At 41.9% G+C, this 26,847-nt stretch overlaps 1 protein-coding gene across 1 annotated transcript in view; it reads right to left on the reverse strand.

The window, feature by feature from the left end:
• The window catches only part of ACVR1 (activin A receptor type 1), a 127,775-nt gene extending 110,414 nt beyond the window's left edge, over positions 1-17,361 (reverse strand). Inside the window, exon 1 of the mRNA XM_082630146.1 lies at positions 16,907-17,361. The gene's annotated coding sequence lies outside the window, so the exon portion shown is untranslated. The remainder of the gene's footprint in view (positions 1-16,906) is intronic.
• Between the last annotated feature and the right edge of the window lie 9,486 nt (positions 17,362-26,847).

A 26,847-nucleotide genomic window follows, 5' to 3' on the forward strand; every position in this document is an offset into this window, starting at 1 on the left:
AGCTGATTCATCCCCACGTCCCTCCACTAAGCTCATCAGAGTATCTCATACATAAAGGAGGGCCCCTCTGAAGTCCAGAGAGGTTTGGGCCTCTTCCACTATGATGACTTATGGTATTATATAAAGAAATGTCAAGACAGAGTGACAAAAACTGTGTATGTTTTAAATATTTACAAAACATGCCAGGCAATATGACTGGGCTCGTCTCAAGATAATTACACGGTCCAGTAATGAGACACAAGTCCAAAGTTGTATGATCCAGGATGCCTCCTCTCAATCCTGTTGGTATATTTCTGGGGCTCTATCATTCAAAAGTAATGTCAAGACCAATGTGAAGGCCCTTGAGAGTGGACGCTTGGACCAATGGGCGCTCATGTCCACCACCACCTCCCAAGGTCCCTACATAGCAGTGAGTGGAAGAGTCAGTAAACAACTCAACAGTGAACATAAGGTCTCTGTCCTCAAGGAATTTACAAACTAGTTGGAAAAAAAAAAAAAAAGACACTCTCCACTCCCATCCCTCTCCAAATATAATGGAAGAAGTATTGCACCAGGAGACCAGGATTCCATACTGCATCGGTCACTGACTGATCCATCAACAAGTCTTTAATCTTGGGCAAGTCCTCTTCAATACATTTAAACTTCAGGGTTTTCTTTTTTTTTTTTTCCTGTAAAATGGAAAAATACTAATCTTGACCCTGCCTTCTGTGCAAAGGTTATTTAGAGGCTCACATAAGATGTGGTGGTGTTTTGGTAAACTGCAAAGCCCTCCACAAATGTGAGCTACATAGGAACAAAGGTTGAATACTTAATCATATGCTGCCTTATCATCACCATAAAAAAAAGTTAATACCATTTATAAACATATAAATTCAGAACTTGATATTGTTGTGTCCAGGGAATAATAAGAGAAGGAGCGGAGAAAAGGTTTATGGCTATGACTTGAAAGTAAAGCAGCTTCATGGGGCTCCAGAGAGTTCTGGCAATTTTTCCGTGAATATCTGAATATTCCTTGTAATCGTTATTCCTTGTTGAAGTAACGTCCATGAGTAGCCACAAAGATGACTACTCCCCAAACAAACCCAGATTTATTCCCTACGCCCCATACTATGCCAGGCTTTTTCTGCAGTTAGAACTTCTAGAGTCATTTGCTCTAGCAAGTCTTCTCCCTCTCAACCCACTCTAATCTCATTTCTTCCCTCATGCTAAACTTACACAAACAGGACTAATGCCACCCTAAATTACCAAAACAAACTGCTTTGGAGAACCCTTATCTGTTTGGGTCACAAGACTACCTGGGAGAACCTCCCCTTCTTCCAGGTGAATGAAGAAGACACTCCCCTTGACGTCCCTCCCGCTCCCCCAATTCCCAGACTCGGCCCTTCTCCCTGCGCTCACCCCGCGGACCCGGGGGCAGATCACCCTCTCAGCCCTTCTCCCCAGGCAGGTTGATCCCCACCTTGAACTTCATGCCCGGACCTGGAGAAGCTTCAATGGTCTCCAGCCCAGCCCTTTCTCCTGAGCTATTACCACTTTTCTTCTGACAGCTCCCCCTGGACGTCCCAGAGCCGCTCAAGCAGGACTTGTCAAATTGAGCCTTTCCCCTTATAGCATCCCCTGCGCCTCCCTATTCTGTTCGGTGATCGCAGCCCACCCCCGCTGCAACCTGAGATTCTCCTCCTTCTACCTCACCACAAAGAGCAGATCAGTCAGCTCAACGGCCTCAACAGCCCTGAAATCTCTACTGTCCTCTCCAGCCACATTTGTCACTGTTTCTTGACCAGACTGCTGTTCCCCTGCCTGCACATGAGTGTCCCCGAAGTGTGGGACATGTTCTGCTGGTGGTCCCCCAACATGATGCTCCGTGATTCTTAATTATTTTTTCTTTCCAATGGTTAATGTTTTTCCTATTTCATATTAAAATAAATTCTTAAGGTGCACATCGAGACCACATTTCCACAAGGATAGTTGCTTTGAACAGACTTTCATGCACATTGGAATAACCTGGGGACCTTTAAAAATACATCCCAGACCAATTAAATCACAGCCCTGGGCAGGGGGGTGGGCATCAGGTTTGGAAATTCCCACGTGCTTCCAATGTGCAGACGAATTTGGGAATGACTCCATTAGAATGAGCCTGAAACAGGTATTTACGGGAAAAGGCTGTGCCCATTTAAAGAAAAATGAAGTAATTAGTCAAAGGTATGGAAGGGTGCCCAAATAGGAAGGGTGCCCAAGGGCACCCTTGTTTGCCCAGGATTCTAGCACTGAAAATCCTGGGATAGCTCTCTGTCCCAGGCAAACTAGGATAGTTGGTCATGCTACTCAGATGAAGCAGCCTCTGAAGTTTGGGAATGAGTGCTAGCATTTCCCAAAACATGTTCAGCAAAATACCATCCACTCTCCCTGGGGTGTGAACAGCTGTGTGGCTATAAAGGGTTCCACTGTGGAATAAACTTGAAAGACCCCAGGGATATCCCAGGATAGATGATTAAATTAATGGTTTTCCTCAGCGCCAGCTTCTCGGAACTTCCAGTGCACCCTGGTCATTTACAGTGTCTGAGAGAAGGACATATCCTGCATTTCTCAAGCTCATATGAGGACCTTTTTTGTGGAGCACTATATGATTGAGGTTTCAAGAAACGTTTTGTTAAATGTTGCCTCACTTGAACTTCCAGGCAATTCTGGGAAAAAGTGAATCTGATAATGTCACTTCCTCATTATCAAGCTCATGCTTAAAAAAAAAAAAAAAAAAAAAGGCCAAACTCCTTGGCAGTGGTCTACTTTCCCAGCTCTCCCATCTTTTCCCTTCCTGTGTTCTAACGTTTTTCAAATTTTTAGAAGCATTCAAATCACTTGGAGATAGTGTTGCAAGGCTGATTCTGGTTCAGTAGTACTGGGGTGGGCCTGAGACCCTGCATTTCTAGTGAGGCTAACTCCCAAATGCTACCATTACTACTGATCCAAGGACCACATTTAAGTAGCATGGCTCTGGTCACACTCAGTTCTAAAGGATGCTATCTTTCCTACAAGCCTCTGTGCCTCGAAGGCCCTTTTCCCACCTGATGCCTTCCTACTCATCCCTCAAGATGCTTGAGAACATTATCCTGAGAAGATGACCTTGCTGCTCTCTCAAACAGAACTGCACATTCATTCCAACTTCACGTTTACAGCTCCATGCTGGGGCTTCGCTCTGGTGTAGCTTGACTATTTTTCTGTCTCTCCCAAACTGAGCTCTCTGACAGCCTTCTGTCTTTATATTCCCAGTGCCTGGCACACGGTAGCTAGTCAACAAATCTATACAGAAGGAAGGAGTGGCTACACAAAAGAAATGCGTGAACTTGGTCTAGGGAAGACTTTTAGAAAATGAGGTTATTACACAGAATCCAATTTCCAGCTTGGAGTTTTGTGGTTGAGGATCTTCAGCAAGAGAAACAAGCAGAATTTATGCTATCATTGCACAAGTCAAACCACAAAGGACTATCATCGCCTATTTTTTATAGGATACAAAACAATAAAATTCCCAATTTTCTCAAAGCGAAAACGAAACCCAGATAATCTTCTGATTAACATTTAACAGACTAAAATCACCAGGCACAGTGGAAAATGAAACACCATTGACCTCTAAATCTGCGTTCATCTACTTTACAGAGAATCCTTCTGACAATTCTAAGTTTAAACAAACCTTTGTGAAAAGAGTACTCGAGCAGGTTTAATGTAGTCACAGCTGTCAAAATCACGGGCAATGGATCACACTTAAGAAAGAGAGCATTTGAAAATGTGTCAATAATTATAATTAGACACTTGTACCAGATCTAATATACTTTCACTGCCCTTTACCTTCAACTGATGTGAAATTAAGACCAGTTTCTTAAAAGTCCAACTCTCAGAACATAATTTAATTCTAAAGTAGATATAAAACCTGTCACACTACTGAGATAGAGTACATTTTACTCAAGAGGAGAAAAGGCCACAGTATTGTAATACATCATTTTAGGTAAGGTGACCACCTTTAATGCTGAAAGGGTAAAATATATTATCAAGGTGACAAAAATCTTCCAATATTTACTTCACCTCTTTGTAGTTAAAGATTTTCTCTTCAAAATTATGCATGACCCACACAGCCCAGAAATAATAACGATTAACATTCCAGTTTATTTCCTACTAGTCTTTTTTTTCTCTATATCCATATAGTATATAACTATAAACCTGAACTGTACTATGGTTTATGTTTATGGAATTGTACATAATTTATGTATATGGAATTATACTGTTTTAGTGTCCTGCTTTTTCTACTTAATGTTGTTTTATATAACCTCCATGGTCATTCTATTCATTTCAAAATTTTCTTTGTGCCTACAATGGATAAGGCAGTAAACTAGGGACAGGATACACACACAGGGAGTAATAGTTAGACACAGTCCCTGTTCTCAATATTTACCCCACAGATATACTAACAGTATACACGCGCGCACACACACACACACACAGTCTTTGTGTATACATACCTAACCTTTATAGGTTATTGTAGAACATTTAAGTCATTTCCATTTTTTTCTTTTTCACTACTCTACAGAGACTTGAATAAATTTGTATACTTAAAGAGCTTTAGTGATTTTTTTTTTTTGATGAGTAACCAAGGGCTCAAAATCTTTTCCAGAAAAATTACATTTATATTAGCAGCCCAAAATTTCCAAGTCTTTCAAATGAAAAAATCCAAGCCTGTTGCTTAATTTTAGGGGAACCAATTCTAAAGAAAAAATGCAGTACAGGGAATAAACATGAATTTTATATTACATTTTATTTACTTGGTTTTGAATTTTTAAATACATCTAATTTGGTAACCACCAGGAAGTCCAATCATCTTATTAATCTATACCAGTTAAATACCTCAAAATATTAAATAATCCCCTATTTTACCTTCTTCATATTATAAAATACTTTGAAAGAGCTAAAGCAGTCTGCTCTGGTCTGTTCCAAAGTCATAAATAAAATTTTGCTGTTTCTTAAAGACTGTCTATCATAGGCCTATTGCTTTTTAAAAAAAGCTATTACAAAAATAAAATATTTTTCCCTAAGTCTGAAAATCCATCGCCTCTATTCTTGATCAATAATAGAAAGCTGACATATGGATTTCTTGGTCACTAATGCTTACTTACCACTCACCGTATTTAAAAAAAAAGAAAAGAAAAAAAAGAGAGAGAGAGAGACAACCAACCATATAAGCTCTGCTTTTAACATAAAGCACAAACCAGACCCAGTGCTTTAAAACAATCAAAGTAAAGCTGTGGTTAGCAAGGGTCCCAAAGCCCAGGGTTCTTCATAGACTCAAACTTACACAGGGGGAAAAAAAAAAAATCATCAAGCTCCATTTACTGGAAGGACCAAAACGGAGGAAGACTGAGAGAATCAACAAATTATCAAACTTTAGAAATAGCTGAGTCTATGCCCTTCTTCACAGATGAGGAAAGAAAAGTACCACAAAGGAAAAGGTTGATAAAGTGACTTTCTTGGGCCACAAAATTGGTTTACACCAGAAGACAGACTAGTGCTTGAGTCTTACGGGTTACTTTCTCATTTCCACCATGCCATTTTGCTTCACTGACACAACTCAATATCCAATTCATGATACAACCTATACCGTAATTTCAAATGTAAATACCCTTTAATTCAGCAATTCCAATCCTAGATATTTACCCCCAGATATACAGGGGATAGACAGAAAGACAGATGGATCTACATACACTCTATATCTAAATCAATATGTAGATATCGTAGCAAATGTAAAGATAGTCACTGCAACATTGTAACATATAATGTTACCTAAAATAACAAGCGAAAGACTGGCTGAATACATTATGATACATCCACACAACAAAATACCTTTCAAAAGAATGAGGAAACTCCATGGTAGTGATAGCAAAACATTTCCAAAATAAATTTTAAAAGTCAGGTATAGAATTGAAATGTGCACAATATGATACAATGTATAGGAAAAACACATTAGTATGTGTTTGTAAATGTAAAAGCTATCACTGGAAGGATACACAATTAGTTTTAATCATGGTTTTTCTCCAGGAAGGTAAAGTAGAAGGCTGGAGGACAAAAGTTACCTTTCACTATATACCCTTCCTATACTTCAAGTCTTGCCTTGAGCGCATGTAACATAACATAAATTTCGTTTCTAGAACAGAAAATACTTTAATGAATAAAAATATGAGTTTTAGGAAAAACTTATAAGAACCCATATTAACATATATGTAATGAAATAAAGCTATGTGTGTATAAGAAATAAAAACACCAATTTGAAAAAAAAAATTTTTTTAAGAGTAGGATGGCCCAAAAAGGAGACTGAAATGTCCAAGATAAAAGTCTTTATGAGAACAAAAGAAATGCCCTCCTGGAAGATTTCCATGTTCAATACCCACATCTGAAAAAGATTCACTCCACCTGGGCTTAGAATGTCCTAAAACAATAAGACACTTAGGGATTAAAAGGGAAGCAGGGGTGGAGAGTAGCTGAGGTGGACCTAAACTGATTAAGTAACAGTGAGCTGGAGGGAATCCTAAACAAACAAACCCAGAGAAGGAAAAAAAAAAAAAAAAACCTCATCTGAATTTGAAAAGGACATTCCATTCTAAACTGAACCATTCTCTGACATTTTCCCCCCATCTCAGGACTATAGCAACATTTTCTATCACCTGTGTACCCAAAAAAAAAAAAGAAAAGAAAGAAAAGAAAAAGCCATTGCTTGAATCCTTTTCACCTAAATAAGGCTTAGCAAAATAGGCATAAACATAAGTTACAGGTGTCACTCATCAAAAAGCATATCTGCCTTTGATTCTATGAGCAGATGTTCATTAGTTCCCATGTTTAAAAGTTGAAGATTGTTATTGTACTCCTTTGTCAGGATAAACATTTGGTTTATTTGCAAGACAGGGCACTTGACCCAAAAAAGTCAATAAGAGACTTTGAACTGTTTGTAGCTGGTTCATTTTATCATTCAGACCTTAGCCCACTTCTTCCCATTTCCAAAAGGCATTTCCATCCTCTTCCACAGCTCCAAGCCCTTATCTCCAGCGTTCCAGTATCATATTTGTCAGGGTTCCAGTCAACTCCTCACTAGACTCAGGTAAGCCCTCTTCTATGTCTGTGTCCCACCAGAACCTCAATGCTAGTGCCATGCCCTATCTCAAACCAGCCCCTCTTACCAACCTTCTGCTTTCTTTTAAGATCAACACCATTCTCCTAGTCATCCAGGTTCCAAAAGTCAGATACATTTGTCCACCACCCATCCCTCCCTCTCTTCACAAAAAATGACTTATTCACTCTACAGCTTCTCCAGCCCAAAACCCTAATTCTACCTACTTTCATTTCCTCTTAGGTGCTGGCCATCTACCTTCACCACTAAACTAATCATTAGTTGCTAACAGAAGGCTATATAACAGGGGTCTCACACTCATATGCCTATAGGGACAATGCAGTTAGCATACAGTAGTGAGGCAGGCTAGGAGTCTAAAGAAATAAAGAATAAATAGCAACTGATGCTGGGCCTCAGTGTCCGGAGGAAAACAGGATGAGCCAGGACTGTGGTAAACACAGCACACACGTCCCCTCAGACAGACACAATCACAATCACAGGTTTCCTGCAGGAATATGGGCCTGCTGCTGCCAGAGCTTTCAATTTTACAGGAGTAGGTGGAAATTTGGACTTTTTGTCGGAAATTTCCCCATATTTAAATGTGGGCAACCATTTAAAAAAATGTTTTGAATGCAGTATCAAACAGGACACAACTCTGAGGTGTATTCAGCCCAGGGGCCACCAGTTTTCAACCTCTGCTATAAAGCATGGTGACTTGGGGATGTATTGACTGGGTTAAAGCTCAGACGTGGGACCTTAGACATCCTCCATCACCCCTCTGAGTCTCAGTCTCTCCTTTTGTAGAATGGGGATAATAAGATGAAGTATCTCACAGAGTTGTATGAGCCTTAAATGAGAGAATACAAGTAAGGGGCCTGATCAGGTCCTCCTTCACAGGTATTATTATCTTATTGCTGCTTTTTAAAAATCAAGTCTAAAACCTCTAGTCTGGTATTCAAAATAAACCATAATTTGGCTCTGAATCTCCCTTTCTAAGTTTTCTTCTAAAGTGCCCTCACCTTAAGGTACACCAATCACATCACAAAGAGCTTTTAACTTTTATAACTTCCAGGAATTACCATATATGCTTGGCAAAAAAAAATAAAAGTTAAAAAAAAAAGTGGGAGAGGGTATGCAGTATAACCACTTAAACAGCACTGGCCATTCTACTCAGGACACTTTGGCCTGGAAATTAGTGCAAACCGAGAGACATGAGTCTGCTGTTCCTTTGAGATGTCTCAGGTCTTAATGCCTCTCCAAGAAGCTACACCTCAAGGCACTGAGTCTGATTCTAGTGATTAAAAATATGTACAACTCTGGGACTTCCTTGGTGGCACAGTGGTTAGGAGTCCGCCTGCCAATGTAGGGGACACAGGTTCAAGCCCTGGTCCGGGAAGATCCCACATGCCGCAGAGCAACTAAGCCCGTGCGCCACAACTACTGAGCCTGTGCTCTAAAGTAGGAGCCATAACTACTGAGCCTGCGTGCCACAACTCCTGAAGCCCATGCACCTAGAGCCCATGCTCCGCAACAAGAGAAGCCACCGCAATGAAAAGCCCACACACCACAACGAAGAGTAGCCCCCCACTCACCGCAACTAGAGAAAGCCTGTGCTCAACAACGAAGACCCAACGCAGCCAAAATAAAATAAATAAATTTATTTTAAAAAATATATGTATAGGGCCTCCCTGGTGGCGCAGTGGTTGAGAGTCCGCCTGCCGATGCAGGGGATACGGGTTCGTGCCCCGGTCTGGGAGGATCCCATATGCCGCGGAGCGGCTGGGCCCGTGAGCCATGGCCGCTGAGCCTGCGCATCCGGAGCCTGTGCTCCGCAACGGGAGAGGCCACAACAGTGAGAGGCCCGCGTACGGAAAAAAAAATAAAAATAAAAATAAATAAATAAATAAATAAATAAATAAAAATAAAAATATATGTATAACTCTATTTTTTACAACTTGACTCAAACAAAAGCCAACTACCTTGTATTTACTTGTCCCATTCCCTGGTTTTGGAGTGTTGCCTATTCCACAGCCTACGCACATATAGATACCTCTCCAAATGATAACATCAAAATGGTACCTCTTTCCAAGGCCAGCCAAACAGCTACTTCCTCAAAGGTGTTGGTTGATCCTTATCCCTCTGTATCTTGTGACCAAGATACTCAGAGTTCTGCCCTTTATAGTTACATGTGTGATTCTTCAAACCCTTACTCAAGTGCACCTTAAGATCAACTTGGTTTTACTGAACTTGACAAATGCTTAATAAATGAAGGACAAAGGGGAAAAAAATGAAGCAGAAGCAGCAGCAGCAAGGCAGGGAAATGTTAATGGTAAGGACAATGACAACAGTGATGGTCGCCGCCATGGGACTGTGCTCTTACTTACATCTTTGAATGCAAAGAGCTGTACCCTACTAACCACGTGTTGCATTTCTGAACAATAAATGTACAGGGATATCTTCCCCACCTCTCTCTCGTCCTTTTGGGGCACGTGACCTGCATAGGCACTCCTGCTGTCCCCATATTATGAAAAGTCACCCTCCCATTCAAACATAATCTAAATAAACAGGGAGCTAAGTGGCTCCTGCCACCAGTTTAAATTAATTAGTCCCACCTTCGATGCTGATTGGGATCAAGATTTTGATGCACTCTTGAAGCTGGTCCAAAACACATATTAGTTAGTCACTTTAAGCTGATTTGGAGAAACAAGCAAAGACCCCTACACAGAGAGAAGAACCCCAGGACTGGGGGGATTGGGGGAGCAGAGAGGTATGGACCATCTGCAGAGTGACTGAGACTCATACAAGAAGAAAAACAGAATTCTCACTCAGATTAGAAAATACTCAATAAACAAATTAAGGCTGATTTTCACAATACCTAGAATAGGTTTTTCTAAACAGCTGCTTAGAACCCATTAGCAAGTTGTGAAATCAATTTAGTAGACAGAGACCAGAATTTTTTGTAACAAAAATCGAATAGAAATTAGAAAGCATTGCAATAGTGTTTTGTAAAATGTGCAATTCAGCTTTATCTTTAATATGCATGTGTCTGTGTGTATGTGCACTCAGTCATGATGTAAAATCAACTGCTGAGGGTCAAAAATGTTCTTAAAACACTGAAATAGAACGTTTGTGTTTATATAATCTCTGGGGACTCAGATTTTCCATTTTTTTACTAGGCCACACTCATAAAATAGGAGAATGTTTGTTCTTGCCACCTGTTGTGCACAATAGTTCAGTTCTTCAAGTTCAAAAAAGCCTATAAAAAATATCATTTGGCACACTTTTCCCTTACCATTTTCCTATTCCCATAAAGGAAGGTAAGAGTCACTCTAGAAAACCACCTACACTTTTTCTTCCCACTGGTTGTCCCTCCATATATTTCTATCTCTTGTCAGTCCCTGACATCAAGTTACAAGTCCAAAAGCTCTGGCTCTCTTGGTGGTTATTTGCTTATAAGCATTGAACTATCACTTAAGGAGAGTGAACAAGCACACTGGATTTTCACCCAGAGTGTAACACCACTTATCAATCACGGCAAAAGTGAAGATTCAGAACTTGGTTTAAAATAGCTCCTCAACCTATCCCCTCTAGACCAGAAATGCTTTTTCTCAAGTTCTTTTTATGGCACATTTTTCTCATTACTTGCTCTCCAAACCCCAAGTACCATCCCACATCTAATATCTAGCTTTGTCCGAGATTACCCCTACCTTCCTTTATCCCCTCTGCACATTTCTCTTCAAACTCCAGGTTATTTTTTAGTTCAGTCAATAATTGTTCTATAAATGCCTAAAAAAGAAACAAAAACTAGAGCAATCTTATTTTCAATGGCATCCATGCTGCATGGTGGCCACAAAGGTCCATCCGGCTTTCACAGATGAGCAAGGCACCCAGCTGTCACGCATTCGAGTGGAAAAGGTCTACGTGGGACACCCACTCAAATCAGCCCTTAAAAACCTACCGAAAGAGGAGTTTACTTTGGATTCTGTCCATTTTCCCAAGAGGTCATCCACCTCTCACATCAGCACTGTCTACCACACTATTTTCACGGTCAACTGTTTGAGAACATACGCAACAGGAGAAAGTTAGTGTCAAGGAGTCAATTCACCAGTGTTTGAGTCCCAGCCACAGACACGGTACTGCAGGAGTCCTGGCTCTGCAGGCTAGGAAAAATTAGTTGAGATATTTTTCCCCCAAAAAAGAGGTGTCATCCTGAACTCCAAAAACAATCAAAAAAAGGAAACATATACGAAGAAAATACAATAGCTGTTTGTTGAGTTCACTAAGTTAAAATACCAAGCATAATAAAGGAATATCAAAAACAGTTTCTTCAACCTAGAGTGTCTTTTGTCCCTGGTTCCCAAACACACTTAAGGACTTGTGTCTGGCATCATCTTCTCTTGCAACCGCCTCCCTGACTGTCTAGAATACTGGCTTCCTTTGCTCCTTTCACGTGCAACCATCCAGTCATTCTCTCAGCAATTAAAAAACAATTTACTGACTGTGTGGTCCGGGCCAGGTATTATATTAGGTGCAAGAGATACACAGAAGATGAATACAACACAGTCCTTGACCTCAAGGATCCCAGTGAGAGAATCTGAAAAGTTTTAAATTGGTGAAGAGAAATGAATTGTGTAGAACTTTAAAAATGGAGGAATGAATAACTCGAAGTCCTTGCCCTCCAAGAGATCAATCAAGTCCCAGAATGAGTAGTGAAGACGATGAAACACTAAAAGAATGTCAAAAGGCAAAATCCAGGAAGCATTCTTGCTTGCAATGACCAACCGTTCTGAGCCCTGAAGGATTTGACTGTCCTCAAAAGTGGGGGAAAGAGGGACAGTGCAGCCAAGGTTTAGCCTTCTGATGAGAGAACTGAACTCCTGCAAATCCATCAGGGCACCTGCGCTAAATCGGACCCTCTGACCTAGCCCATCCTCCAAAAACAAACTTCACCTGCTGCACGAACCTCCACAAAATTTGGAAAGGCTAAAATGTAAAGTCACTTTCCCAGTCACAGAAATAAAGGTCAAATACCCAGAGCAAACAATGAAGCAACTCCAATGGGCAAAGTGGAATGTTGGTCAAAGACTGAAACCCAAAAATCAAACAACTGAGTGGCGGTGGCTCTGGAAAACAAAGCTCTCCTGGATCACAGGAGAGTCTTTTAGACATATAAACAAGCTCAGATTTCCAGAAACACATACAAGAGCACAAGAATATTATTCAACTGTGCAGCCGGTTTGAATATTGGGGGTAGGGGGAAACATTTGTTTCAACTTCAAAAAGGAAGCTGCTGGGTCTCCTATTAGTTAATTTTGAGAGCATAAGTTCAAGTAAAACTACTTTCTATCTGAAACAAAGGCTGTGATGTGCCAACCACACCAACTCTAGATGAAGCTCTTTCACAAGGGGTCTTTAATCTGAAGGCCCTTCCCAATAGACAAATCCTGGTTTGGAACTTCTGATTCTTAAACTAGCATGGCAAGCAAGAGCAGTCTATGGGCAAGTATTAAAAAAGAAGAGGTAAGTATCCCATTTGGTTCTTTTAAGAGCTAGAGTTGGCCACAGAAGAAAACACAAAGTTTTCACTCCAAGAGATCAAAGAAAGCATTTTGTACCAGGAAACCCAATTCAAATCCTCATTTCCAGGAATAAAGCCACAGTGCCCAATATTTGCTTGGGAAAATAAAACAGGAGACTATGTGGACTCCAATTAAAATCTCTGATGGCTTTATTTCAGAGGCTCGCCAGTTTAATGCTGTGAACATTTTAGCCAGGCACTGCTTTAACTTAAATAGCGGCTTCCCAGTCTGAACAGTCACACTTACACTGGGTAAAACCGAAAGCGTTTTAACACTTCATGACAGCATTCTTTGCCCCACCCTGAGCACTAGATATATAAGACAAGGTGATGCTGAGAAGTGCCAGCTTCAGCCCAGCCCATGTCTCCCATAACCGCAGTCAGGAGAAACCACGCAACAGTCCATGCTATTATTCTAGTCACAATATTGGAAATGAGAGTGGAAGCAGGAGAAAATGGGTAGGGGGCAGGGGGGGACATACCTCAATCTTATTCAGGTGTGACAACAATCAGCTCGCTTTAAAATTATCACCTGGGGTCTTGTCAATCAGCCAACAGTTCTTGTGTGCCTACTTCACACAGGCACCAAGCTAAGTCTACATAGTGCAGTGAAATACTCCCCAAGTAATCATTATGTTAATGGTTATGTGTTTAATTTCCTTTATCTTTTTATAAAAAAGTATGCATCGTGTATGTAGGTTATAAAGTCTAAAAATAAAATCAGCACCCATGAACACATCACTTAATCCAAAAACCAGAATATCACCCAATACTGTATCATCTACCTACCTCCCCCACCCCACCCAAATCCCCAGGTCCCCGCAACACACACACACACACACACACACACACACGCGCGCGCGCGCGCGCGGAATTCACTGTCCTGAACCTGGGTTTCAATCTAAGTACGAATGCATTGGGATTCCCTAGTGGCGCAGTGGTTAAGAATCCGCCTGCCAATGCAGGGGACCCCTGGTCCGGGAAGATCCCACATGCCGCGAAGCAACTAAGCCCGTGCACCACAACTACTGAGCCTGCGCTCTAGAGCCCGAGAGCCACAACTACTGAGCCCGCATGCCACAACTAATGAAGCCCGCGCGCCTAGAGCCCGTGCTCCGCAACAAGAGAAGCCACCGCTATGAGAGGGCTGCGCACTGCAAGGAAGAGTAGCCCCCGCTCGCCGCAACTAGAAAAAAGAAAGCCCGCGTGCAGCAACAAAGACCCAACGCAGCCAAAAATAACTAAATAAATAATTTTTTTTAAAAGTATGAATGCATCTTTAGGATTATTTCCTAATCATAACCAGTGAGTTGGCTTTCCAAATACAGCAGTGTTATATTGTTTCTTCTTAAAAGATGATGTCTCTAAGGGTTTTTTTTAAATGTGAATCGTTGCTTTAAAGACAAATACTAACTAATTAATAGACTGAGACAGACTTAGCTATGGTAAACTCATGAAGACAGTGTACAAATGAATGACCTTTGGCAAACACTGGCAAGAATGGCCGAGAACATGGGTTCCACAGTCCCACAAACTCCTGGTTCCCCCACTCCACCACTGACTAACTCTACAGCTTAGGGCAACTTAGTTTTGCCAAGCCTCAATTTCTTATTGTAAAGGAATGAAATGATGATAAACCATATGGTTGTTGTGAAAATATAATGAGAAAGTGCGTGTAAAGAGCTGAGCACAGAGTGCCTGGCATGTTGTATCCAGTCCACCTCCTCCCCAAATCAACATATCTGTCATTAAATTCACTCAAAACATATCAGAGGATTTTCCCACCATCAGTAGTTTACTTCTCCCTAATTTCTAACATGTAAAAATAAATCAAGAGTCAGGGGTCCAACAGCAGAGCAAGCACAGAGGAGAGTTTCCAGTCCCAGCTCCTGTTTGCCTAAAGTACACTATTTACGCATTGATTCCATCTTCACCTCATGACCTTGAATAGCAGGATCATTTTTCAAATCCATTTCTACCCCATCCCTCCCTCCCCCAGAAAGCTGGACTACTCAGTCCAACCTTACCTAGAAGCCTATCACGATCATCACGGGACTAGTTCTGTGCAATCTAGGGTAAGATAGAGGCAGTCTCTATTTACTGATTCAATCACTGTTATCCGTTCTGTCGACAAATGCACAAAATTTGGTAAATCACTACTTTGAAAACAAAACATTACAATACTATTAACGGGATTAAGTTCCTCACTTCTGAAATTAATTCGCCACATTCCTGAATATGGCATACTCCTCCATCTTTACTCTGCATCCTTAGTAGCCTTTTAAATTACTTAGAGGTAACAAGAAACTTATTCGGATTCAAATGATCACTCTCTTCCAAGGTACGAAAGTTGTAAAACTACTACCTATATCAAGTCTTATTTAAAACCACTCTCTCCATTTCAAGTAAAACTTACCCATACTTCTAGAAAAGGAGAGAATGAACCCATCCCGGCCCTTGATTTTTTTTGCCATCTATGCAGAATTTATTGCAACATCATTCACCACCTTTGAGTATTTTCAGAAGGGGTGACGGTAGAAATGCGATTATCCAACACACAATGCCATCATGTCTAAGGCCTACACATCTCAGCCTCAAAAGACTTCTGTTTTTTTAATCCCAGGACAGAAAACAAAAACAACTGCATCACAAGAAAGGAGACTTGGTCTTAGAAGCCAGGTGATCCAAGTCCTGACCAGGCCTAAGATAACTTCCCAACCCCTGTGTCCCTATCAGTGAAATGGTGAAGATCCATAATTCATACTCAAGCATACTGTAAAACTGGGTGGTGAGGCCAGTGTCTGAGGTCAGCACAAGTCTAGTGTCTGCTGGCTGCCCGAGCCCGGGCCCCCTGCCAGCCACCCACCTCCAGAGACAAGTGCCAGGACATACTATAGTGTTTCCATTTAAGGCTCGCCACTTGGATCAGCCCAGCTCTTGAAATTTCTTACCACCACCTTTCCAGGAAGAATTTTGGTGGGGGGAAAGGGAGGTGGTGTCTATTTTTTGCCACCGCCTTTCCTTGGGCTGTCAGAGCAGTCTGCTTCTGTGGGACAGGATTCTTTAAAACCACTGGGTTAGTCCGTGTCTAAATACGAGGGCCTCTTTTCAAAAATATACAAACTACGTATGAGATCAGTCCCTTTTCTCATCATCATCGAACTCCCACCTCACACACTTCAAAAAAGAAAGAAAGCCCAATAAAATTAACAAATCCATTGTATTACTTTGCTACCTCTCTCCCAAAGCCACATTAAGCACAACTTTTTAACCAAGACTTTTCTTTTGCTACTAAGTGGAATGTTCTCTTCCCTAAGTAGCTTCTTCTACAGTTTCTCTCCCATGCAAGGAGCGTTCAAAACTCCCGGGGAAAAGGAGGGGAGTCTGGGGAGAGTGGGAGACTTATCTGGCACAAATTGGACAGAGCTGAGGCAGTCTAGAACCTGACGGAAGTTAGGGAGTCCGGCAGCCCCAGAGGCCCACATCTCTCCCCAGCGCACCCAAGGGTCTAGCCTCGCTGTTTTGGTGACCGTGTTGAAGGAAGGGTTTTAAACTTGGCAAAGTACCGTGCAACATCTGTAACCACATTTGTCTTCAGGGGATCGGAAGATGAATCCCACATTCCTGGCTTTCAAGCTTTTTGAAACTGCAGCTAGGAAGAACGGAGGGAGGGAGGGCGTTGAGCAGAGTTTATTGGCTGTCTTTCCAGCAGAAAATTCCTCTTGGAAGAGACGGATATTTTGAGGGTGGGGGTGATTCGCCCATCCCTTTACTCTCTACCAAGCTCAGCTAGGAAGGTGAGCCCCGTGGCCAGGCGGTCAGATCGATTTACAAGTCAGAGGCGCGCACCCTGAAGGAGTTCACTACATGCACACACGCGCGCGCGCACACACACACACAGACACACACACACACACACACACTGCAAACCAGAGACCACCGCACTCCGCGCCTCTGCCCTCTGCCACATCCCACCGGCAGTTCAGGCCCACAGCAAGACAGTTTTGTTCCGCGGCGGCTTCCCCCACCGAGAGTGAATCGGCTTGGGGGAGAAAGGAATGAAAGCGAGGGGGAGGCACTTCAGACGCCCACCCTCCCACCCCCAATTCCTGCCCCTTCTCCCGCTAGGCTCCCTCTTCCCTCGGTCCTCCCGGTTCCGGCAGGCGCGGCCGGCGACCTGCACTAACCTCTGGTCCCGCGGCGGCGGGGGGCCGAGCCGGGGGAGGCGGAGTGCGAGCCAGCCGGGCGCTGCAGGTCGGCGCGGCGCGGCGCGGGGCGGGGCGGTGCAGCCGGCGAGGGAGCCCGGAACTCCGCGGGGCCGAGGGCCGGCGGCCGGCCCAGAGCGGCGGCGGCTGCGGCTGCGGCGGGCGGCTGCGGCGAGCCGGTGCGGGGCGCCGGGGGCTTTCCAGCCCTGGGGCCGGCGCGGCTGGCCGAGGAGCAGCCTGGCAGCGGCGGCGGCAGCGGCAGCCACCCCGGGGAAAGAGCCGGAGGAGGGAGGGGAGGCGGGGTGAAGAGGAGGCGGAGAAGGAAGGGGAGGAGGGCGGGCGGAATAAACTTCCCGAGGCGCTGCGGCACGGGCTGGAAAGACGGCCGCGGGCGGGCCGGGTGGGGGCTGGCCCGGGGGGGCGGCGGGGGTTGGGGGGGAGGACGGTCACTGAGAGTAGAAAAGTTCCCCCAGCGCCCAGGGGGAGGCTGCGGCGGCGGCGGCGGCGGCGGCGGCTGCAAAGAGCAGGAGCCGGAGCGGGAGGAGCGGGAGGAGGAGGAGAAGGAAGTGGCTGCGGAGCGCTCGGCCAATGAGTGTCTGGAGCTGTGATTAACCAGGCAGCAACACATCATTTCCTCCCGGCGCGGATCCAGGGAGCCGGGAGGGAGAGGGAAGGCGGCGGGGCGGGGCAGTCCCCGCGCCCCCTGCAGGCGCCTAGCCGGGGGCGAGCCCGCCGAGCCCCGCCGAGCCTGGCCGAGCCGCCCCCGGCGCGCCCGGCGCTGTCTGGCCGGCGAGGAGGAGGCTGCGAACGCACCGCCCGTGGGGCTCCTCGGAGGCGGGGAGGCGGCGGGGCAGGCCCGAGCCGGGCTCTCGCGGCGGCCGGGGTGGGAGGTGGAGAGGCTGCGCAGCGGGGTGAGTGCCCAGGTAGGCGCGGGCGGGGCCGTCTGGACAGCTCCCGGGGGCGCGCGGGGCGGGCGGGCTGCCTCCCGGGCCCGGGACTTCGGGCGGCGTGCGGCTGGAGTCCAGCTTGACAGACTTAGGCTGGATTCTCGGAGAGAAGCCTCGACATTCTCATCCAGGCCATTTCTGACCTGTCTTCAGATCCCCTTCCACTTCGCTCATTTCCTCGCAAGGTCTGGGGTTATGCAAGAGCTTGCCATATTTGCAGTCCGCCTCCTTCGTAATAAAAATATGCATTTGGGGCGGGAGGAGGGGGTTCTGCGGTAATCTGGCTCTGTCCTAGGCGCCATGAGAGCTTACAGTGGATAGGAAGGGACATTCCCCGCCACAGGGAGGCTGACAACCTCGGTCCTTAGATACACAAAACACACCAGTGTGCTAATATTATACAGAGCATCAAAAAGGCATGTGAGGATCAAATTTTGCATGGTGCCTGCTGAGTGTAAGGAAAACACCAAGCCGTTTTCTCTGCCCTCTAGAAGTTTAGAATGCACAGTTCTATCACAAAGCCAAATAAAAGTGTGAAGCTAATAAATGGGAATACCATAAAGTATTTTTATCTCTACAGGTTCATTCATGCAGCAGGCATTTACTGGGTGACTGTCTGCAGTACTGCAAAAGGCTGCAAAGAAAATGGAAGATCTGGTTCCTGCAGGTCAGGAGTTTACAATCTAACTAGAAACACAAGGCACATACACATGAAACCCCTAGAAAAGAATCCCCAGGTACTATACAAGCAAGATGTAGAAGGCTGGGGGCATTTTTCCATAAGGGGAAGAAGGGCTTTGTACCTGTATGACTGGTGGGAATCAGGAGAGGAAATTACAGGTCAGTCAAGCAAGAGTGCCTGTATGTATTCTGGCTCTGTAGAACAATGTGGCAGGTACCTCAGTGTCACTTGGCTGAAGCGTCAGCCCGGCCACTTACAAACTGTGTGACCTTGGGCACATTTTTACCCTCTTTAAGAGGGAATATAGCCTGTCTCATGAGGTTTGTTGTGCGGTTCAAATGAGATTACACACACGTGGGAGCTTCTCAAGCTGCTGTGTAAATATTCCTCAGTCGGGTCCATTTACAGCGTCCTCATGTTACTGACCTCTTCTTGGTAAGCTGCTTTGTAGTATCCTCTAGGCTGTAAGCTCCAAGAGGGCAGGAACCAAGTTTGGTTGTGTCCACCATGTATCATCATACCTAGCAGAGTAGCACATGTGAGTACTCAATGAAGGTTTGCTGAGTAAGTCAATAAATGAACTAATGAATCCTGTTAAGCTTTTGACTGTTCCTTTTATCTCTAACTTCACAGTGGTCTTATTCTGTGGCTGGCTCAATGCAGAACCCTCTAACTCAACCCTCATGTAAACTAAGTTGTATTCCAGGAGACTCTCTGGGAGGATTCTGGGTATTTCTTGCAGGCTTGTAACATAGATAAATTGATAGAGTGTGTGTGTGTGTGTGTGTGTGTGTGTCTGTGTCTGTGTATAAAACAGGAGGATACACAAGGATACAGCCCTTCACACAAGGCCCACCAACGCAAGGATACAGCCCAAATACAGTCATTTGGCTTGGATACCTTAATCCAGGGTTTCTCAACCTTGGTGCTATAGACATCTTTGGTTGGATAATTATTGTGGGGTGCTGTCTTGTGCAGTGTAAGAAGTTTTGCAGCATCCTTGACCTCTATCCATTACATGTAAATAGGACTCCCTCCACAGTCATGACAACCAAAAATGTCTCCAGACATTGCCAAATGTCTAGGGAGGTGGGAGGAAGCAAAATCACTGCCCATTGAGAACCAGGGCTTACCCCAACATCTAACCCACTGATTTAACTCTGGTGGAAAATCACACTAGTAAAGTAACTTGGAGGAAATAACATCTTCTGTTATTCTCAGATTCCCAGATCTCTTCCATCGTATGTTTCAAGGAGCAGGACTCTTGTTAATTAATTGCCTGCTGCATTGTGAATTGGCAACTCTTCTGTTTTCTGCATATCCTCCTCCTTTACGCCCAGATCAACATGTTCATTTCTAAAAGTCAACAGCTTTCAAAAACTATTAGGAAACATAGTCTTGAGCAACCTAAGAGTCCTGTACAATATTTTCCTATAAAATTGGGGAAATTTATTCCATAAAATTTTGCAGATTGTGAGTGATACAGAATATAAATTATAATTTTTAGAAATGATTTCATTTAAAATATCTAAGCAACGACAGTGAGTGATTTTCTCTCAAAGCCATTTCTTTTTGGCTCCCAGAGTGTTTTCCTTTCATAATCGTATTAAGGAACATGGCTTATTAAAACCTATAAAGCAAAATTCAGCTTAGTTATATATATCAACTTTTACAAGCAAATTCTTTAGAAGAATATTGGTGGGATGTTTGAGAGCTGGTGTAGATGAGAATCATGATGGATTGATGTGCTGTAGTTCAATTTCTAGAGGCTTCTGGAAGAAAAATAAAGATTAACGGTTGAAGGAATGAACAAACAAATTCTGATAAGTCTGTTCATTTGATTTGGGAATGTAGAACCAAAAAAAAATCCCTGCTCCCAGCAGGCAACAGTACCATGTTTACAATGCGGGCAGACATTTTTATTCAGCAAGACAATATCATCTGTCTTATTAAATAAAGTTATTTGAAGCATTGGTTTTATAGTTTTGTTCATATTTAGTTTTGGTTGTACAGTTGTGTAATGGTTACAAGCATATGGAGATTAGTTTACACCTAGTTGAGTGGTCATTCACATTTAAGTTGAGCATTGAAGGCTGGGTAGGCATCCAAACTGCTTAGAAAAAGCGCACAGTTTGAGGGCTGGATGTGGTTTATGGTAAAGCAATTCTCCCATTTCTGTTTTGTTAGACTGGAACTAGGACACATACTCTTAGGGGATCTCCAAGTTCTCTATGAAATTTGTTCTTTTGCTTCAGTTACAATATTTTTAAAAGAAATTAATACCATATTAAAGTAATTAATATGATGCATATTCTGGATCATATAAATGTCTACCATGCAACCATGATTCCACTACCCTTTTTTGCTATGTACCTATAAAGAACATGAAGTTTATTTAAATGAAATTTTATAAAAATTATTTAAGGCATCACTGAAGGTCCATGGAATTTTTTTCCTTTTGAAGGTGTCCATACATTACTCAAGTGTGAGAAATACTGACCAAGCTGCATCATAACTATTCCTGGCGAATGATGAATTAAAAGACCCTGAGATCTAGAATTTAGTCCTAATGCTGAGGCCCATAAGAAACCAATATTATGTTCCAAAGATTGAAATGACTGGATCAGAACAGTAAGAGGTGGAAGGGAAATCATAACCTGAAAGGGTCACTAAAAATCCTATCAGGACTGGCACCCTTTTCCTCAAAAGGTAAACATTTAACCAGTTAGGACAGACACTTGTTTATCTTCCAGTTAAACTTTCCCAGGTGTATGAATGACTCGTTAATTGTTCATTTCATACAAGACTTTATTGGCCATCCACCATATTCAAAGAACTGTGGGAGCTACAGCCACTTCCCACTTGGGAAAGTTCATCCAGTGATTCCTGGCACAGCGGGTTACATGCAAACCAGTGTGCAGCTATGAGCCAACCATGTGATAAAAGAGGCATTACAAAGCCACTGCAGAAAGGAAAGATTATTCATTAAACAATGTTGAGGCACTTGGACAAAATCCTGTTATTGCATCTTCTCACACCATTCCTGAAAATATTTCCAGAAGGAATAAAGAGTTAAACATATTTTTAAAATTATAAATTAACTCAAAGCAAATATAGGTAGATACCTTTGGATGAGGAAAGGACTTTTTTTTTTTTTGGTTGCACCACAGGGCTTGCAGGATCCCAGACCAGGAATCGAACCCAGGCCCGCAGCAGTGAAAATGCCAATTCTTAACCACTTGACCGCCAGGGAATTCCCAGAAAGGACTTTCTAAATAAAAGCTATGGAGGAAATAAAAAAGATTGGTTGGCTTGACTATGTAAATTTTTCTCCTTAAAATGTCTTAGGGAACAAGCAAACAAATAAAAGGGGGTGGGGGGAGCCAAGTAGTGAAGCTACTTAGAACATATACTCAAAAGGGTTAAAATCTTTAATATATTAAAAAAAAAAACTTACCAATCAACAAAATGTACCTTTTAATAGAAAGTTGGGTAGACGTCATAACAGACAAGGAAAAATAAATTTTACATATGATCATTAGGAAAAAGTTTACTCTAAAAATTGAAAGGGTAGTACAAACAAAACTGAGATAAAATGTTTTACACAATTTGCCAGCAAGTGAGCATCTTATCTGTTGGTAAGATTGACTTTTAAAGGACATTCAGTTGCTGTGGAGAGTGTAAACTGGAAAGCAGTTTCTTGAAGATAATTAAATGATATGTATCAAATACCTTAAAAATATTTATACCCTGATACTTTAATCCCATTTCAGGAATTTATTCTATTAAAATAATCATCAATCACACAAAGATTTATATAAAAGAATGACCATCATCTAATAATTTTGGAAATGCCAACAATAAAGCATAAGTTGAAAAAATAGGATACAAAGATAATATTCCATGACCCTTATAAACACACGAATCCCTGACACTCACATATACACAAAGATGAAAGACTAGAAGGAAATTATTTCAGATGTGTGGTAATTATCTTTGAATCATGGATAGGGTTGACTTATTTTCTTCTTTACACGTCTGTGTGTTGTAAGTTTTCTATATTACTTTCATAAGCAGAAATAATCATTATAAAAATAGAAATGCATATATTTTTAAAGGGTCTGACGATCATGGAACAAACCTAACTGGTGAGGAATATATATGGACTTATATGTGTGAAGCGGGAGTTAGGAATTAGAGAGTAGAATTCAGATTAGGCATTTTTGTGCTCTGCTGGTAGGTCCATATCTTTCAGAAGAAAATTTCCCAGAGGCCTCAGAGCCTTGTCTCATTCTTTGCCTGCATCTCAGTCTCTTTGTGACTCATTTCCTTGCAACCTTGAGGGCTAGATGCCCATCAGCCCTGTCCTTGGTCTTGCACACATTCTGAAGCTGCTTGAGTTTCTAATTCGCTTAACTATGGTTAATTTTGCTACATCGTAGAGATGTGGATTTTTAAAAGCTACTCCCGTGGATGAATGCCCTCAGGACAACCAAATTAATTCCTTCCTCAAATTAAACAAATATATTTTGAATATAACTGTGTAGTTCTTGGTAGAATCCAGCATTACAGTGGCTTTTTGTTTTTAAGGAACATTCCTTTGCCTGACTGGTCCCTCCGAACACTGGCATCATGAAGACATTTTCATGGATAAGAAATCAAATTAATTTTCCAAGTCCTAGTGTAGCCCTACTCTACCAATATCTAAAATCCAAAGGCTTCCTTTTTTTTTTTTTTTTTTTTGCGGTACGCGGGCCTCTCACTGTTGAGGCCTCTCCCGTTGCGGAGCACAGGCTCCAGACGCGCAGGCTCAGCGGCCATGGCTCACGGGCCCAGCCTCTCCGCGGCATGTGGGATCTTCCCGGACCGGGGCACGAACCCGTGTCCCCTGCATCGGCAGGCGGACTCTCAACCACTGCGCCACCAGGGAAGCCCCAAAGGCTTCCTTTTTATTAACCTACTTTTGTTTAATGAAACTCCAGAGATCAGCTGCTAAGTAAGGTTAATTACATATAGCGGAGGACTAGCTATGTGACCTTAGTTAGGCAGGTAACTTCAGATTGCAGAGCCTAGCTTCAGCCTAGCTTCTCCTCAGGTGGAAAGTGAGGGGTGAATTGCATTTCAGAGATCTCTCAGTTTCAAAATTCCACGACTCAAGTTAGAATTACTAAGAAGCTTATTATCTGAAATTGTTGATGCTGTGTTTGACATTTTGGGGGACGAAGAGCTTAAGATTCTCTAGGAACTAACAGAAGGCCAGTGGGACTGGAGTGAAAGGAGCATATGGTGAAGTGACCAGAGAAGACTGAGGTGGCCCAGCCCATTCATGCAGGTCTCACAAGAACAGAGCCAGGGAAGTGATTAAAGGGGTTTAAGCAAAGGAGTGAGTGACAAGTTTGCTTGATCATTACGCCCAAGACATCTGTACTCCTTTGTTAACAAGATTTTTCCCCTAATAATTATTTTGTTTAAAAAAAAGATACAAAGTATGCAAATACAAAAGGATATATTGTATAACAAAAAGTAAATTCCAGAATCACCATTTTCCCAGCCACCCACCCTCTTAATGCTTCCTTACAGAAACATTGTAGACATATGAAACTATACATTGTGCACTCTTCTGTCCTTTGCTTCCTTTATCACCATATCAATAATACTAGGCCCTATTGTTAAATAGTCTTTGCTATTACAACGAAGTAATTACAAGTTTTACTACTATTATTGTTCCCCCCTTCAAGTAAGCATAGATTCACAGAAGTCTAAGACTGGAAGGGACCAAAATCTCATCTAGTCCCAGCTCTGTCTTTTACAAGGAAAAAGTTGATTGCTGAAAAGTCATGTGATTCCTCAAGGTCTCACAACTCCTTAAGGTAAGGCTGAATTCGGAACTCTCGGCTGTCCTAATCACCTTTAGGTCCCTTTATACTTTCTGATTAGAAAGTTACACATGTTGTAATTAAAAATGCTTTTTAAATGATATGCATGGTATGATCTGATTTTTAAATTTTAAACAGATATGTATGATGCACAGAAATGAGTTTGGAAGATATGGAATAAGATGCTGTCAGTGGTAATCTTGGCAATGCGGGTGATCTTTATACTTTTTTGGTTTTTATAGCAAGTTTATTGAGGTTAAAGTCACATACCATACAATTAACCCATTTGAGTGTACAATTCAATGGTTTTTAGTATATTCACGGAGTTTTACAGCCATCACTACAATCAATTTTAAAACATTTTCATTACCTCCAAAAGATACCCTGTACACATTAGCTCACCATATTTACACTTTTTATTCTTATGTTGTATTTCCTAAAAATTTTAAAGTAATTGGTACAGTTATAATAAAAATAAACAAATCTATTAGAAAGAAAATTAAAATAATGCAATGTTCACTATGAAAATATACAGAGGAAATAGAGAAAAGTATTTCAAAGGAGATAAAATCACTTAATTTTACTATTTCTGATATAAGTAGATATAAATTTGGTATAATTTTCTCTTGATCTTTTCTGTGCATATTTATATATTACAAGGAAATAAGCAGTTTTCTCCTACTTGTCTTAGTTATATTATTAGCATTTTCCCAAGTCATTAGATATTCTCTGAGTATGATTTTTTTGCCTGATTTAAGCCTATGGATAGACCACAACCTTTTACAGCATCTCATTATTTCCTTAGGATAGGTTCCTCAAAGTAGGAATCTAGATCATATTTCCAATCACTAAGTAATCTGAACTGCTTCCAGTAGCTTGTCCATCTCACCATACCCTTTGCTGTCTTTGTCACCACACCCTCTATTATCCTTGCCAATTTGGAAATTTAAAAACTTCTATGTTTTAATTTGCATCCTCTTGATTGCTAATGAGGTTGTACCTTGCTCATAAATATATCAACTGTTTGTATTTTTCTAATTTTCTTTTCAGTTAATGCCCTTTACCTATTATTCCACTGGAATGTTAGTGTTATTTTTATTGATAAGAGTATAAAGAGCTTTCTATTTTTCTTTCCTGCTGAGCATTGACCAGGTAGAAATTCCAATCTGTAAACAACTTTTAAAGATTGACTTAGTTTCCACTTATTATTTCTCACATTTTTGCAATGGGACTGGCTGCCTTTCTTTACGCGGACTCTTTCCTATTTTACTTAAGAAATTGCTAACTTCTTTGAAGTTCCTTGCAGTTTGATAAAACAGTTCAACAATTTCATTCTAAAGCTCCCAAAATAATACTGTATTTACTACCAATAATATAAAAAACTGTTTTAATAAGCTTTGATTTTCCTAAGTTGCCAGGTAACTTGTGTTCAGCCAAGTTCACCCACCCCTGTAAAAGGTAACATCAACACTGGGCCAAATATACTAGGATATATAAAATGCACTCAAGTCGCACTCCATTTTTCTTTTTGACAAACGTGAGTTTTTAAGCCAATGAACAGTCTGAATTTGTGTGTGTGTGATATTAACTTTCTTTTACTGTAGTATAGTTGATTCACGATGTTGTGTTCATTAACAGCCTGAAGATTAACTCTGACTCAGTTCCTCCCAGTGCTTCACCACAGAATACAAAAGGTTCCCAAATCCTCCAGTTTCTAACACAGAGATCCAGTGTGGAATGAAAAAAGCAAACGTATCATTCTTTAGCAGCTAAAGATGTTATACTGATCACAGCTAAGAAACTGCAGTTTCAACATGTGGGATGTGAAAACATTTGAATCTCTTCAGGACCTTGGAAGGGAAAAGAAATACACAAACAGCAAGGAAAAAGTATTGATGACAGCGATTATTCCTGGATAGAAAACGGCCACGTAACCCATTTGGTGAAGAGAGAGGAAAAAGGCAATTTATTGATCTGAGTGAACACACAGCAAAGGCCATTCCATACAACCTCTCAAAGAGCTGAGATGAGCTTTCAATTTAGAAAAGCTTACTCTATTGCTGCTAAAGGTCGGGGTTCCCTGTTGACAAATCAAGCAAAGATTTGTTGACAAATCAAACGTTCATCAGAAGTTCTTCTACTGTGAATTGTCTGCTTCTACTTGATTTTCAGTTAGTTATGTATTAGGTGCCAGTGAAATGTAATAATCAGAACACAGCCTTAATTAGATACTATTTGATTTTGAAAATCAAAACAAAAATTGCTTTATATTTTTACAGTGATCATTGTTCAGACTTTGAAATAGAATGACGGGGTTTTCTATTTTGAAAAGAATTTAGAAAAATGTAGTACAACTCCACTTTTCTTGTTCTTTTTCCTGTTTTTTTGAGGATTTCATGATGTTATGGTTACTTTTTA

This window comes from Mesoplodon mirus, assembly GCF_964341445.2.
Source record: "Mesoplodon mirus genome assembly, chromosome: 8".
Taxonomy (NCBI): domain Eukaryota; kingdom Metazoa; phylum Chordata; class Mammalia; order Artiodactyla; family Ziphiidae; genus Mesoplodon; species Mesoplodon mirus.